Source organism: Balaenoptera musculus, chromosome 3, assembly GCF_009873245.2.
Source record: "Balaenoptera musculus isolate JJ_BM4_2016_0621 chromosome 3, mBalMus1.pri.v3, whole genome shotgun sequence".
Classification (NCBI taxonomy): Eukaryota; Metazoa; Chordata; class Mammalia; order Artiodactyla; family Balaenopteridae; genus Balaenoptera; species Balaenoptera musculus.
This window is the reverse complement of record NC_045787.1, coordinates 169,621,573-169,635,504: the sequence shown is the minus strand read 5'-3', so window position 1 is coordinate 169,635,504 and position 13,932 is coordinate 169,621,573. Positions and strand designations below refer to the sequence as shown.

The 13,932-nt window shown below is 64.3% G+C and overlaps 1 protein-coding gene across 3 annotated transcripts in view; it reads right to left on the bottom strand.

The window, feature by feature from the left end:
* Positions 1-12,557, bottom strand: part of CSNK1G2 (casein kinase 1 gamma 2) — a 28,414-nt gene extending 15,857 nt beyond the window's left edge. For 2 of the 3 annotated variants that reach the window (XM_036847210.1, XM_036847212.1), the window contains exon 1: positions 12,290-12,554. The gene's annotated coding sequence lies outside the window, so the exon portion shown is untranslated. Of the gene's footprint in view, positions 1-12,289 lie in introns of all 3 variants that reach the window. The other variant, XM_036847209.1, reaches the window with a different exon arrangement.
* Positions 12,558-13,932: the final 1,375 nt, after the last annotated feature.

The following is a 13,932-nucleotide window of genomic DNA, read 5'->3' as shown; positions in this document are numbered from 1 at the left end:
CTCTGACGGCCACAAAGCCACGAGACACGCCCCCTCGGGCTTGTTTGGAAGCGCCCCTACCCCCAGGTGCTCACTCCCAGGCCCTCACTCCCAGCCCCTGCAGGATGCAAGACTCAGGGTCCGGCGACACTCCCCTCGGCAGACCCTTCTCCTCTGCCAGACCCCTCTCTGCCGCCTCCTGGGATGGCTGGTGTTGGGTGAGCGCTTACTCCGCGCCCAGGGCTCAGGCAGCAGTGGGCTCCCAGCCACACCCCCAGCGGCAGGCCTGCTCTCCCGCTCACACGGTCCACCAGGGGGCCCTCCAGCCAGCGCGGAGAGGCACGTTCGCGAGCACACCTGCGGCAGCCGGCGGGCCAAGGATCCAGGAGGCGCCGTGCAGAGATGGGCGTGACTGGGCACAGCAGGGAAGGGGCTCTGTGTGAGCCGCAAGCCTGGGCACAGCCCGCGTTGACAGGGGCTGCGGCGGTAGACGCACCGTGTTGGCCCCCACGCCCCGACGTCCACGGGGCTCCCGGCGGGCAGCCAGGGGCAAAACCAGAGACCCTGGTGTGTGTACTCCCCACCCTGGCCCCCAGCCCACACGCGATGCCAGAGGCCCCACCGCAGCTCACCCGGCCGGGCCCACAGCAGCTGAGCAGGCGTGTGGCCACCGCGGGGACGCGGCTGAGGAGTCCTAGACCCTGAGCCTCCCAGGGACAGGACGCCAGCCCCGCTCACCCCACGAACGAGAGCAGCCACCCCCAGCATGCACGGAGAGGTCGCCCCACCATCCACACGACGGTTATCCTGGGTGCCCTCCTGACCTCAGGGGGGACGGCAAGAGCGAGTCCCCCGCTGACCTGGGGGGAGCAGGGGTAACAGAGTGGACACAGGGCTAAAACCAGAGCCAAACGTTGCCAGGAGCCTGGGAGTCTGCAGGTGCCCCCCCGCACACCTGGGGGACCAGGAGGCAGGTGTGTGTGACGCCAGCCCTGATGCAAGCGCCGAAGCTAAAACTCATCATGGGTGTGGGGGTGGGGGGTACCCAGTCCTTGACCCGACCCTAAAACAAAGCCAGTCTCGACCCAACCAACATGGCCCTCAGGTCCTCCCAGGGGCACCTGGACTCTCCTCCCACACAGGGAAAGCCCTACAGGGGTGTGGGCTCTGCTCAGACCCTCATGGCCAACTTAAATTCCACAGGCCCCGCTGAGCCCCGACCCACCCCCCTCGCCGCCCCAGGCCAGTCCCCAGGCGGCCCCTGGCCTGCCTTCCAGCTCAGGTGAGTTACCTGTCATGTTCCTTGGGGGGTCCTCCATCTCATCAGGGCCCGGGCCAGGTCCCCCTCGCGGAGGCCCCGGGAACCCCCTTCTCTGAGCGCCTCCACCCAGTGATGTCACAGTCCCTGGCCGACATCACGGGCACAGCCCTGGCCCAGAAGCAGGCCCAGTCTGGGGCGGAGGTGGGCAGCTTCCCTCCTGGGGGCGGCCTCTCGGAGGCTGCCCGGCTCCACCGCACACGGCAGGCCCTGGTGGGTGCCGCCTGGAAAACGCCGGGACTCTGGTGGGATCGCGGCTGCGGCCCCCTTGAGGCATCTCCGGACACGCGTGTCCCTCCATCAGGCTAAGCCCGTTTCCGTCCCACGGGGCCTTGGTGACACGTGTAGGGAGGGCCTCCTCCCCAGGGTCACCCAGAGCGTCAGGTCTTGGTGCCTATGCACCGCTCCCCAAGAGGGACCCGAACCCTAGAGACGTGCCGGCCCTGGGGCCGCAGCCTAGAAGCTTGAGGTCACCGCAACGTGGAGTTACAGCACAGAGTTAGGAAGTGGCCCTAAAACAGTGACCAGCCCCCGGGACGAGGTCGACACCTAAATGAATTAGGCAGAAATGGGTCACAACACACTGACCCATACAGACAATGGAACACAATCCTGAGTACACGGGAGAGGAAGGGGCACCCCACCTGGCGGAGGCTGCAGGTAACCGCCACCGGCAGCTGGAGCACGCTGAGGCCGCGGCCCGGCGTCACCTTCGTAGCGACCACGAGGACAAGTCCGTGTGCGGCACAAGCCAGCCCGCGGCCCCGAGAGGAGGCGCAGCGCTGCTGCCCAGACCCCGCGCCCCACGGAGGAAGGTGTGGAGGGGCCAGACCTCGCGCTCAGGGGCAGCCGCAGGCTCGGGGTCACGGAGAGCAGGTGTGGGCAGGGATGCACAGGGGCAGCCAAGTCACAGACGAGCCCAGGAGCACTGGGGAACTGAGAGCGCTTTCCTCCAAACCTCTCCACAGACTTGAAACATTCTCACGACAGACCCCGCAGCCTCAGCCCAGAAGTCACCAGGCGCTTCTGCGCAGGGGCGACTCGAGAACCTACCGGAGGAGCGCTCGGCAGTGACCCCTGGACACAGCACCTGGGACGAGCTGAGGTGCTGCGTCGCTCACAATGCTGGGAACGGGTGGGCCCGGGCCACAGGCTCACTGGACTGTTCTCCCTACGTCTGGGCACGTTTAAAACTCTCCCAACAGAGAGCTAAAAGGAGGACAGGAGGGGGTCGGGGAGGGACAGAGAAGGCGTCCGATCACGGGGACGGCGGGCGTCCAAACCCCACATGATGCCAGGTGGAACACAAGACAACTGGAGGCGCAGAGACAGGGCCGGGCCGGCCACACGGGCATAACTGACCGTCCTGCCCCAGCACACAGGCCACCCACTAACAGAAGGCAAACACACAGAAGCGCGCTCGGTGGCACCAGGCACGTGCCAGGAGCTCAGCACTGCCAGGGCTGCCGCACACTGTCCTGGACGAGCAGATCTGGAACCTTCCATCACCGCGAAGGCTGGCCTCTCCCTGCAGCCCCTCTGCCAAGGCCTTGTCCACACCTTTGCGGTGAGCTAGCCGCCCGTGGAGGGGGCAGCAGCACCCCAGCCCACACGACGGGCCCTGCATGACCCCTCGTCCTGGGTGCTCAGATCAGTTGTGCCTGCACTGCAGCCCCGCATCGGTTCCAGGAGGGGGCTGAGCTGTGTCCCCCAAAGACATGTCCCACCCCTGGAGTCTGGGACTGTGACCTTATTTGCAAATGAGGGTGGGCCTGAAGCTGTGACGGGTGCCCTGTGAGGAGAAGAGACAGAGACAGGGAGACGGCCATGCCCCCCACCCCAGGAGAGCAGGCGACACCGGCACAGCCCGGGGGCCTGGGGCAGAGAGGACGTGGGGCAGCGTGGACTCTGGCTGAGGACAACGTATGAACACAGGCCCATCAGCTGGGACACAGGCGGCGCCGAGGGGCTGGTCGTGGGCACACGGGGACCCTCTGAACTGATTCACAGGCTCTCTGTAAATCTAAAACTGTTCTAAAACAAAGTCTCTTTAGGGACGTCCCTGGCGGTCCAGTGGGTAAGAGTCTGCCTTCCGATGCAGGGGACGCGGGTTCAATCCCTGGTCGGGGAACTAAGATCCCACATGCCGCGGGGCAACTAAGCCTGCCCACCACAACTACTGAGCCCACACGCTCTGGAGCCCATGCGCCACAACTAGAGAGAAGCCCGCACCGCAACGAAAGATCCCACGTGCCACAACTAAGGCCCAACACAGCCAAAAATAAATAAATAAATAATTTTAAAAAATAAAGTCTATTTAAAAAACAACCTCCACCTCCTCTAGCAGCTCCCCCAGTACCCGCCCAGCACCCACTCCGGGCCACCCAGCCCCTCGAAGAGCACCACGGCGCTCACCGCCATCGACAGCAGCCCGTCCACCCAACGCGCTCCCCAGGGACACAGCAGGTCCCAGGGGGGGAACATGGCGGCTACTCGCTGAAAGGGGTCCGAGAGCACAAGGGGCAGAGCAGGGAGGAAACGCGAAGGCCTCTGCGGGCCAGAACGTGGGGCGGGGACACGTGCACCGATGGAAATGATGGAAACCTGGGCTCTCGTGCTGGGAGAGGCACGTGAGGGCCTGCAGAAGCGGCCTCCGCGCTCCCACAGCAAGGAAGCCACACTGCAGCCCAGGGGCTCCTCTGTGAGCAGGGGGGAAAAGGGTGGGGAAGAGGGTTCTCAGCACGGCGCCTCATGCGGAGCCCCGGCTGGGCACGGAAGGCGGGTTGCGGGGGGTGGGGGGACACGCAGACGCAGGGGCCGGAGAGACACACGAGGGAGGACATTAAGGGGCGCCCAGAGCACCTGCAAACTCGCAAGAAAACCACACCCACCGGCCCACCCGGCCAGCCCCCCACCGGGTGAGGCGTCTGGGACAAAGACCCGCCCCTCCCCTCAGGGCCGGGGGCAGCACGAGGCAGCTGCCTCTGGGAAGGAGGCCCAGTGCCTGCCCAATGGGCCGGGCTCCTGCATCCAGGCTGCTGCATCCAGGCTGGAGCCTCCGCGGTCCTCCCTCCCAACCCCCCACCCAGACCTGGTGCACCGGGAGCTCGCCTGAGGCCCACAGGCTGCAGCAGCGGGAGGGCCGGGCCTCGGGGACACGAGCACTACCTCCCGGGGAGGAGGGCTTCGTTTCCCTTGGCGCAGCCTGAGACAGTCTCTCTCCCCGACACGGAGGAAACCTGCAGCCAATCCCGAGGGGGGCCGTCCACAGCGTGTGGCTGGACCCGCTTACAAACACGCCCGTGTTGTTCAGCGGTCTGGAAGGACTTCACCGACGCGTGGCTGGTGCCCACCTCCTAGATTCTGAGCGAGTTCTCAAGACATTTCCACGCTTCGTCATAACGTCCATTCTCCTCAACGTGCGTGTGGTTTTTGCTACTGAAAACACCAACGAGAGGACAGTGGTTTTGTGGTATCACAACTGGGGGGGCCACCTGGCCCTGTGGGGCCTGCCGGTCACTCCAGGCACCGGACGCGCCTGCTCAGAGGAGAGCAGGCAAAGGCACCAGGACCGAAGTCCACGGGCCAGCCCGTTGTCTGTGATGTCAAAGGGAAGGACCAGCCCCAGCGCCCACATGCTCCAAAGGGCTGGCATTCTGGAAAGTGCAAGGCAGTGGGAGAACGGTCTTCCAAAAGCCAGCCAGGGTTCCCAGGCTCTGAGGAGACAAAGACACCACCACAAAGGACAGACCCCAACCCAGGACAGGAGAGATGCTGGGAGAGGCCAGGACACAGAACCTGGAGAGGAAGTTGGCGGGGACGTGGACAAATGGGACCCTCAACCATGGCAGGTGGGGCAGAAGGTGGTGCAGCCGCCATGGAAAACAAGCAGCAGGTCCTCAAAAGTTAAACATGCAGTCACCACTCGACCTACTCCGTGTCCACCTGGGGCAACTGAGAACACGTCCACGCAGACCTGTGTCCGCACATCCACAGCAGCATGACTCATGATGGCCAAGAGGTACACACGACCCAGACGTCCATCAACTGAGGAGTGAATAAATAATGTAGTCCCTCCACACACGGGAACATGACTCAGCCACGAAAACGGGTGAAGCCCCGACACTCGCTACCACGTGGATGGACCCTGAGAACACGATGCTCAGTGAGAGAAGCCAGACACAGAAGGACACACAGGGTGTGATTCCACTGATGGGAAACGCCCAGAACAGGCCAATCCACAGACACAGAGAGTGGTGAGTGGTTGTCACGGGCTGGGGAGTGACTGCTCATGGGGACATGGCTCTTTTGGGGGTGATGGAATGTTCTGGAAATGATTCTAGTGACGGCTGCACAACTTGTGAATACACTAAAACCACCGAGGTGTACTCGCCAGCGAACTTCATGGTCTGGGAGTCGTACCTCAGCTAAAACCAGGGGCGTGTGTGGCATCTCCACAAAGCTGTCTGGAGGGGCACAGGGCGTGGGGCTTGGCAGGCAGCCCAGAGAACAGGGCTTGTCCAGCGCAGATCAAAGTCCGACGCACATGCAGCTGCCAGAGCCACGCCTCCCACTCCCGCCAGTTGAAGCAGCTTCTGTGACAGACACGCAATAAATCCTTCAGAGGAATCGAGGGGTTCGTGCCCACAGGAAGTAAGAGACGCAGACACCGGCAAGAAGGTGGGGAGAGGAGGAAGGGCTGACTCATGGCCTCGGTCCTTCCCAGCAGCCCTGGATAAGGCCCCAGGGGCACAGAGGTGTTCCCACGATGGCCCAGGACGGGCTCACGCTCACCTGGGCACACTCGGGAGCTCCCTTCTCACCCCAGAACCGCCCCGCTGGCCTCTGGCCCCGCTCAGCGAGCAAGCAGCACCCCGACTTTGGTCCCCCAGATCGGCCGCGAGCTGGAGCAGCCTCCACTGCCCAGAGGCTGCATCAGAGTCACCAGATGCCCAGCCCACCCCCAGATGCGGAGGCCGGGGCGGGGCCTGCAGCCACCTGGGAGCACCACCACCTCATCGCAAAGGTTCCCCTCCACACCCCGCAGGCCGGCCACTGGCCCCAACCCATTGAGGCCAACACAGCCCTGAGCCCCAGATGGTAGGCTTGCCACCAGCCCGGGGTGGCCAGACGTAGATAAAAACACAGGGAACCCAGCCGACACGGAAATTTAGATAAGCAACTAATAACTTCTACTACAAGTATGTCCAACGTGCTATTTGAGACCGATTTATACTAAGCAATTTTCGGTGGTTTGTCTGAAACTAAAATTTCACTGGGCGCCCTGCACTTTTATCAGCTCCATGTGCCCATGCCTGACAGCAGCGCAGACAGCCTCTGGCAGGACTCACATTCCCAAAGGCACTGATGTTTTCTACTCAAGTCCGTATATTTGTTAAAATCAAGCGTTTCCTATGAAAACTTAGCTTCCAAATGGTGATGAGCCACGAGTATGAAATATATACCCAAATAGAAAGGACATAAACCGCCTCAACAGCAACTTCTCATACCAATTAACGTTTCAATGATCATACCTCAGAAAACGAAATTAAATGACATAAACGGAGCGTCACCTGTTGCTTTCTACTTTTCAACCAGGTACCGGCACACTGTCCACCATCCACACGGCTTACATCCTGTCTGTGTTGTGGACCGGGGCTGGGGACCCTGATAGATACCTGGGCCTCCAAAATACTCCGCACCGCCCGCAAGCTGGGTACTGTCGTGACCATTTCAGACGGGGAAGCCTAGGCTGGGGTGTGAGAGGTGCCAGGCGCGCCTTGCAGCCTGCCTGGGCGAGCGGCACTACGCAGGGGCGTGTGGGGACTGGCCGTGCTGGAGCCTCAGCTTTGGAGGGAAGGCCGTGGAGCGTCCAGGGGAGACGGTCTCCTGATCGGCTCTGCCCCCTTCATCTGGCCACAGAGGAAGCCCCAACTCCCCGGGCAGCAGCCTGGAGGCCAGGGGCGAAACCAGGAGGGAGCATGAGGGTCACCCTCGGACGAGCAGCAGGGCGGCCCGAGGTGAGGGGGCAGACACTGCCCCATGGGGGGACCTTGGCCAGCCACCACGTCCGGTCCACATGAGCCGCATCCCTCTGGGCCTCCCCTCTGCCGGTCCCCTCCCCACCTGCTTCCACAGACTTCCAGCTCCTGGGGGCAAAGGTGGGCCTGTGGAGGCCCAGAGACGCACTCAGGGAGCACCTGAAACAGGCACCCACCGGGCCCTCAGCTGCAGCTCGCCGCAGGCTGCGGGGTGCAGGAAATACCCAGCTGGGGCGCTCGCCGGGCTGATCCTGCCGCCCTAACACCGGGCAGCGCCTGGGATGTTTGCGGCTGTCACGATGGGGCTGCCCTAGAGAACGACCCGGCCCCGACGCCCACAGTGCCGAGGGGAGAGACCTGGGTCTAGAAAAAGTCCCTCACACAGGTTCCCGCTAGACCCACGGCTGCAGCTTCAGGAAACAAACAGCTCATGACTGAGAGCCAGGAGGCCGAGGGAAGGCCCAGGCCAGGGCGGGAGCTCCCCAAACTGCCCCCGTGCAGGCGTGAGAGCAAAGGTGGAGGCAGGCGCTGGTGGGGCGACAGGCACACAGGGTGCCACGAGGGGTCCTGGGAGCTATCAGCACTGACCTGGGTCCCCCCCACCCCGGCCCTCTCGGGTTAAGCTACGTGAGCGGCTGGCTTCAAGGCCAGCCCGTCCGTGTGGGTGATCCCCGAGACGGTGCGGCCTGGCACACAGCACGGTCAAGTTTCTGTAAAGACACCAGTCTCCCAGCATGGCCCCCTGAAATGACACCTAAGGCCTGTTCTAGAAGCAACGAGGAAGGGAGCCTGTACGTGTCCCCAGGCACCTCCCCCAACCTCAGCCCTCGCCACCCCACCGTCCCCCCATGAAAGCCCCTGGTCTTTCCGGAATTCTCTGCCTGGGATTCTTAATCTCAGCCTACTCCCCAGCCAGCTGCCCCGCTGTCCCGGCTGGGTCACCCACTGGGCGCCCAGCAGAGCTCTGCACGTGCCCACCAGCCAAGCCCTGGAACCACAGCGAGCAGAGCCCCCCATGACAGGCGTGGCCGTGAGGGAGCACTGCAAACGCTCACCGGGGCCCCACAATGAACGACGCTGCCCTGCAACCCTACGTCCTGCAGGGGGCTGGCGGGGGAGCGGCCTGGCCCCCAACACCAGGCGGGGCTGTCCCCTCATTCAGGAGGGCGGAAGTTCCACTTTTGGCTGTATTAGGTCTTCGCTGCGGTGCGCGGGCTTCTCGTTGCGGTGGCTTCTCTTTGTTGCGAAGCACGGGCTCTAGGCTTGCGGGCTTCAGTAGTTGTGGCTCGCGGGCTCTAGAGTGCGGGCTCAGTAGTTGTGGCGCACGTGCTTAGTTGCTCCGCGGCATGTGGGATCTTCCCGGAGCAGGGCTCGAACCCGTGTCCCCTGCATTGGCAGGTGGATTCTTAACCACTGCGCCACCAGGGAAGTCCCCAAGAACAACTTTTTAAGACTGAGGTGCATCACGGACCAACGTAAAGTTGTGACATATACCGTATATCTATTTCTACCTTTAAATAGCGATCCTACCATGACCCAGGATGACCTGGGACCAGATCTAGCACCTGGGTGCCCCTGCCCGCCACCGGCAGGAGAGGCTCCGAGCAGCGGGAGGACGGCGGGCAGTTCTCTGTTCTCCAAAGGGCGGGCTGCTGGCGGGAGCACCAGGGAAGAGCAGTCCCGCACCAGGGGTGCTCAGGCACCGCGACACCTGCGCTTGCTGGGACCTCCTGGCACCCCGCACGCACTCTGCACGGGCTCTGCAGGCTGGGTCTCCGCAGTGAGGGGAGGGGTTCGCCCTCTGGAATTTAAGCACCGCGGTCTGTCCCGAGCAACCTGGCTTCTGCCGCTCACTGAAAGGGACTCACAGGAAGGGCTGCGTGACAGCAGGGCGGGCCCACATCCGTGGACCGTGCCAGGTACCAGGGGACGCATGGGGTTTGGAGAAGGAAGTGCTGCCACCAGCCACTCTCCCGGAGAGTCCCACCGGCCCTCTGCGTGGAGCCCCGCACTACAAAGGCAGGCATGGGCTTGGCCTGGGCCAGAAGCTCGTGTGGAAGATGGGGCAGGAGGGAGGGGCTGAGGCCAGGAGAGGAGACAGGTGCTCGCAGCCCCTGTGGGCCAGGGGAGCCCAGGGAGCCGGTCCTCCCGCCACCAGCCTCCTGCTCAGGCTGCAACCAGCGGGCACAGAGGTTCCCCAAGGAGCACAGGTCTTCCTACTGGAGGTCACTCAGGACTCACCTCCTCATCTGTAGGACGGGCACTTGTGCCGTCGCCCAGCACAGGCCCCCCAAAGCTCCCGAACGGGGAAGGGCAGACAAGGAGCTGCCCGAGGTAGGGCCTTCCACACCTACCAGGCCTCGGGCCCGGTGGACCCTTCCTCCACGGCAGAAAGATTCCCAACCCGACGGCCAGAGCTCTCCCGAGCACACCCCCCTGCCTAGATCATGACAGCAAGGCCCCCACTGGGCCTGACAGCCGCAGCTGGACCCCAGACACTGACCACGACCCCAAGCCGCACGCACCACCCACGCTGACCCACCCAACGCCCCTGGCCATGACACCCCGCTGCCAGCTCCCTCCCCAGCCTGCAGCCTGGTAAGGCCTCCCAGTAAGGCCTCTGGGGTGCGGGGGGGCAGCAACCCAAACCCACAACAACCGTGAGGAGAAACCCTGCTGCTCTGAGGTGTCCGGGGCAGCACTGGGATGAGGCGTTCCTGGTGCCCCAAGACGTCCAGGGGACGTGCTACTTCCCCAGGTACAACCTTGCGGGGACTGGGCCCACCCTGAGTGCTCGCTCAGACCCACCAGTAAACCCCCAAGGACACAGGTTGGCCCTGCAGCTGTCCGGAACGCCTCTTGGCTGGCTGGCTTCCCCAGAGCTGGGATGAACAGATAGAAAGCTTTCAGTGTAAAAAAAAAAAAAAAAAAAAAAAAAAAACACTCACCTACTTCCTCTTGCAATCCAGAGGTAATTACTATGTAGTTGAAAGGAGGAGGTTAAGATGGAACCAGCAGCAGCACTTCAGAGAAGTCTGTGTACACAGGGCTCTGCTGTCACAGCTCTGAGCCAGGGAATAAGATGCCTGTCCCCAGCCCGCTTCAGAAAAATTAGAGGAACTCGAAATCAGACCAGAAGACCCGACTGGCAACTACACACGGAAAAACCAGAGCCGGGCTGGACGACCGCTGCAGACCCCGGGGTTTGGCCCACCCCTAGGGTGGGGGGTCCAGCCAGCTCCTTCCCAACCTCCCTCCCTCCACGGCCAAACGCAGCAGACACAACTGGCCCCCTAGCCTGGGAGCTGCCCCCCACCAGCTGGACCCCCGGCCCACACCCACCACCCCCAAGTGGCCCTCCCATTCCACTTCTCAGAGGCAGGGCCACAGACACCACCGCAGCGGGGGAACTGAACACCTGGGGCCCTGGAGACAGTGAGGCGGGCCTGTCCAGGCCTGTGTGCGCTCCTGGGGGCGCTACAGTCAACCCCCCAACCCACCTGGCCACGTGCCTGCAGAGCCACAACTTGGTGGAGACGCAGCAGATAAAAACAAACTCCTGGCGAGGACCACAAACTTCCCCCTTTCAAACCGGCGGCCCAGCTCAGCCTGTTCTCCTCAAGGGCAGCCTCCACCCCCTTCCAATCAGAGCCATCCCCCAGCCCCCAGTCTTGCCCCCAAATCAGAGCCTTTGTGCTCTCCCACTGATCTCTCACATCCCTGAGCCACAGGAGCCCGTGGGGGCCCGGAAACGCCCACTGAGCCTGTCTGTGTCCCCTGGGGCAGGGACGGGGGCCCCCAGAAGCCCCTCGGGATGGATGTGTGAACAACCCTGGAGTCCCAGATGCTGGCCGGGCCCAGGGTCCCCCTGTGGAAGGGGTTGGGGAGAGAATGCTAGGCTCCACCTACGTGCACAGAGCTCTCCAGGCCGTTTCCTGCAAACAATGCCATCCGGAGGCCAAGGGACTACCCCAGCTGCCCAAAGCCTGCTCAGGACGACGCCTCGGACGTCACAGCACGGCTTTCTCTCAGGCCCCCAGCCCGATCGTGAACACTTCCCCTGAGAAAACTGGGGCAGAGGAAACAGGGGAAGCACAGGGCAGGGAGGGGATGAGTGTGGCTGCTGGGCACGCAGACATCGCACCCCCCTCCCTGATCTGAAGTGTTTCCGGAAAACAAAGCCGGTGGCGAGGGCGGAAGGGGGAGGCGCAGCCAGGCGAGAGCCGGGAGTTCCTGAGCAGCCCACAACAGGTCCCCCAGACCAGACCCTTATTGCTGCTCCCCTTCCCTGCTCCCAGCTCCCCGCTAAAACCTGCAGGGCCACAGAGGGGCGAGTGTATGCGCCAGCGTGGGGAGGAGCGATGGGCCCAGTAGAGAGAGCTGGAGGGGTGGGAGGACGCGGGGAGCGGACCGTGGGCTTGAGCGCTGGGGGGTGGTGAAGGGGGGCGGTGGGGTGGGGCTGAGGGACAGTGGGGGACACTGAGGTCTGGAGTGAGGGAACAGTAGGGTCTGGAGTGAGGAATCGGGAGGGACAATGAGGTCTGCAGTATGGGGATTAGTGGGGGTGAGAGGTGACAGGGCCTGAGTTCGGGGGTCGCTGGCGGCGGCAAGATCAGGGGTGCAGGGGAGAAGTGCTGAGCGGTTGGGGTCTAGTGTGTGGGGGTCAGTGAGCTGGAGGGGCAGTGGGGTCGCAGTGCAGGAGTCAGTGGGGCAGCAGAGTCGGGAGTGCAGGGGTCCACAGGAAAGGGTCCGGACTGTGGGGTCCGCGGGGTGCGGGACACTGCGTGCAGTGGTCTGCGGGGGTCCGAAGTCTGGGTGTAGGGGCTGCGGGGTGACGGATCTGGGGGGTCCTCGGGATATAAGGGCGGCGGGGTCCGGGGGTCCGCGGGGGTGGGGCCGCAGGGCCGGGGCGCGTGGCCGCGGCCGCCGACAAGGGCGTCCGCGTCGTTACCTGACGGCCTCCGCCGTGGCCGTGGCCGTGGCCCCGCGGCCGGGCGGCCGGGCTGGGCGGCCCGGGCTCCCTCAGCAGCGCGGCGCGGGCCCCCGTTCCGGACCCCGTTCGCGCTCCGGCTCCGGCTCCGGCGCCCGCTCGGGCCCCCGCTCCCGCGCCGCTGCCGCCGCCGGCCTCCGCATGTTGGGCGCGGGCTGTCCCCGCCGCGCGGGCGCCCGGCTCGCCCCGGTCTCGCAGCGTCGCTCGCGGCCCGCGTTTACGCCGCCAGCGTCGCGGGGGAGGGCCCGGCGCCCACTGCGCAGCGGCCGGCGGCCTTGGGGCGCGCGCGTGACGTCACCGCGCGGGGCGGGGCCCGGCGGCGCGCCCGCCGCTTTGCGGCAGCGGGTGGCGCCGCGCGACGACCGCCGCGCTTTGCGGCTGCTCCAGCGCGGCCGGGCCTCAGCCCGCGGGACCACTGGAGGCGCGCGGCCGCGAGGGCGCGCACGGGCGCGGGGAAGGAACCGGGCCCCATCCACCCTTCCGGGAGGCGGGGCTCCCGCCGCCGGCCCTGGCCCGCCTTGCCGTTGCCATGGCGACGCGTGGCCGGTCGCCCGGACACCGCCCCACCGCGCTTCTGTGACGTCAAGGTCTCGCCACTTGACGTCACGGCCGGGCGGTGCCGCGGGGCGTGGTCAGCGCGGGGCAGGCCGACTTCCGGAGCGGGGGGCGGGAGTCGGCTGGGTGGGGCCGGGAGGGGCGAGGAGTTTAGGTCGACGGGCGAGCGGTTTGGCGGCGCTTTCTCCGCGTCCTAAGAAACAGTGACGTAAGCGAGGAGCCAAGGAGGGGGGTCACCCAAGGCACTGGTCCAGCTGGGCCTTCCGGCCGAGCACGGGCCCTGGCACGCAGCTGGCGCTCAACAAGTGTCGTCTGCAGAGTGCTGGCTCACGCACTGTCAGTCCACCCCGGACCGAGAGGAAGCTTGGGGAGGGGCGACTGGCAAGGGCCCCGCAGTGAGGCCCTGCTCCCCCCGGGACAGGGCCTCCTCCGGCGGGGCATTTTTACCGTTGGAGGAGACTCACTCATTCTCGTCTTTATTAAGTGCCTGCCAGCGGCTCTGAAAATAGAATGGTGAGCTAGGCTCTTGGCATGGATTCCCAGCGAGTCCTAAGTCCTGAGCCGGGGGATGGACAGGACGGTGAATAAATGGACACGACGGTTTCAGATGGTGTTACAAGGTGGCTTGGGGCAGAGTGACCAAGGTCCAGGCCCTAAAGGCTAAGAGCTAGATGTGGCAGACGGGAAGAAGATTTCCATGGTCTCAGCAGCGAAAAACGGGGGAGGAGAATTAAACTGGAGGGGGGCGGCGGAATGACAACGGTTTAAGGCTTGTCCTGCCCCAGTCCTCCTCCTTCAGCCCCACTTACAATGTCACCGCCTCCGGGAAGCCCAAGCCACGTTCCCCTGTTGTCCTTTCTCACTGCATCCTCAGTGTCTCCAACCTGAACCTTACCTTTGTTTGTTTCAAATCAAAGGCTTCCACCAGCCGTGCAAGAACAGGGACTGAATCTGTTTTGCTCACTGCTGTGCCTGTATACAGTAGGCACCTACTCTTGACGTTCAAAAAAAATCTGCCCTCAGGTGCTCAACTCCCAGGGGAGCAGGAG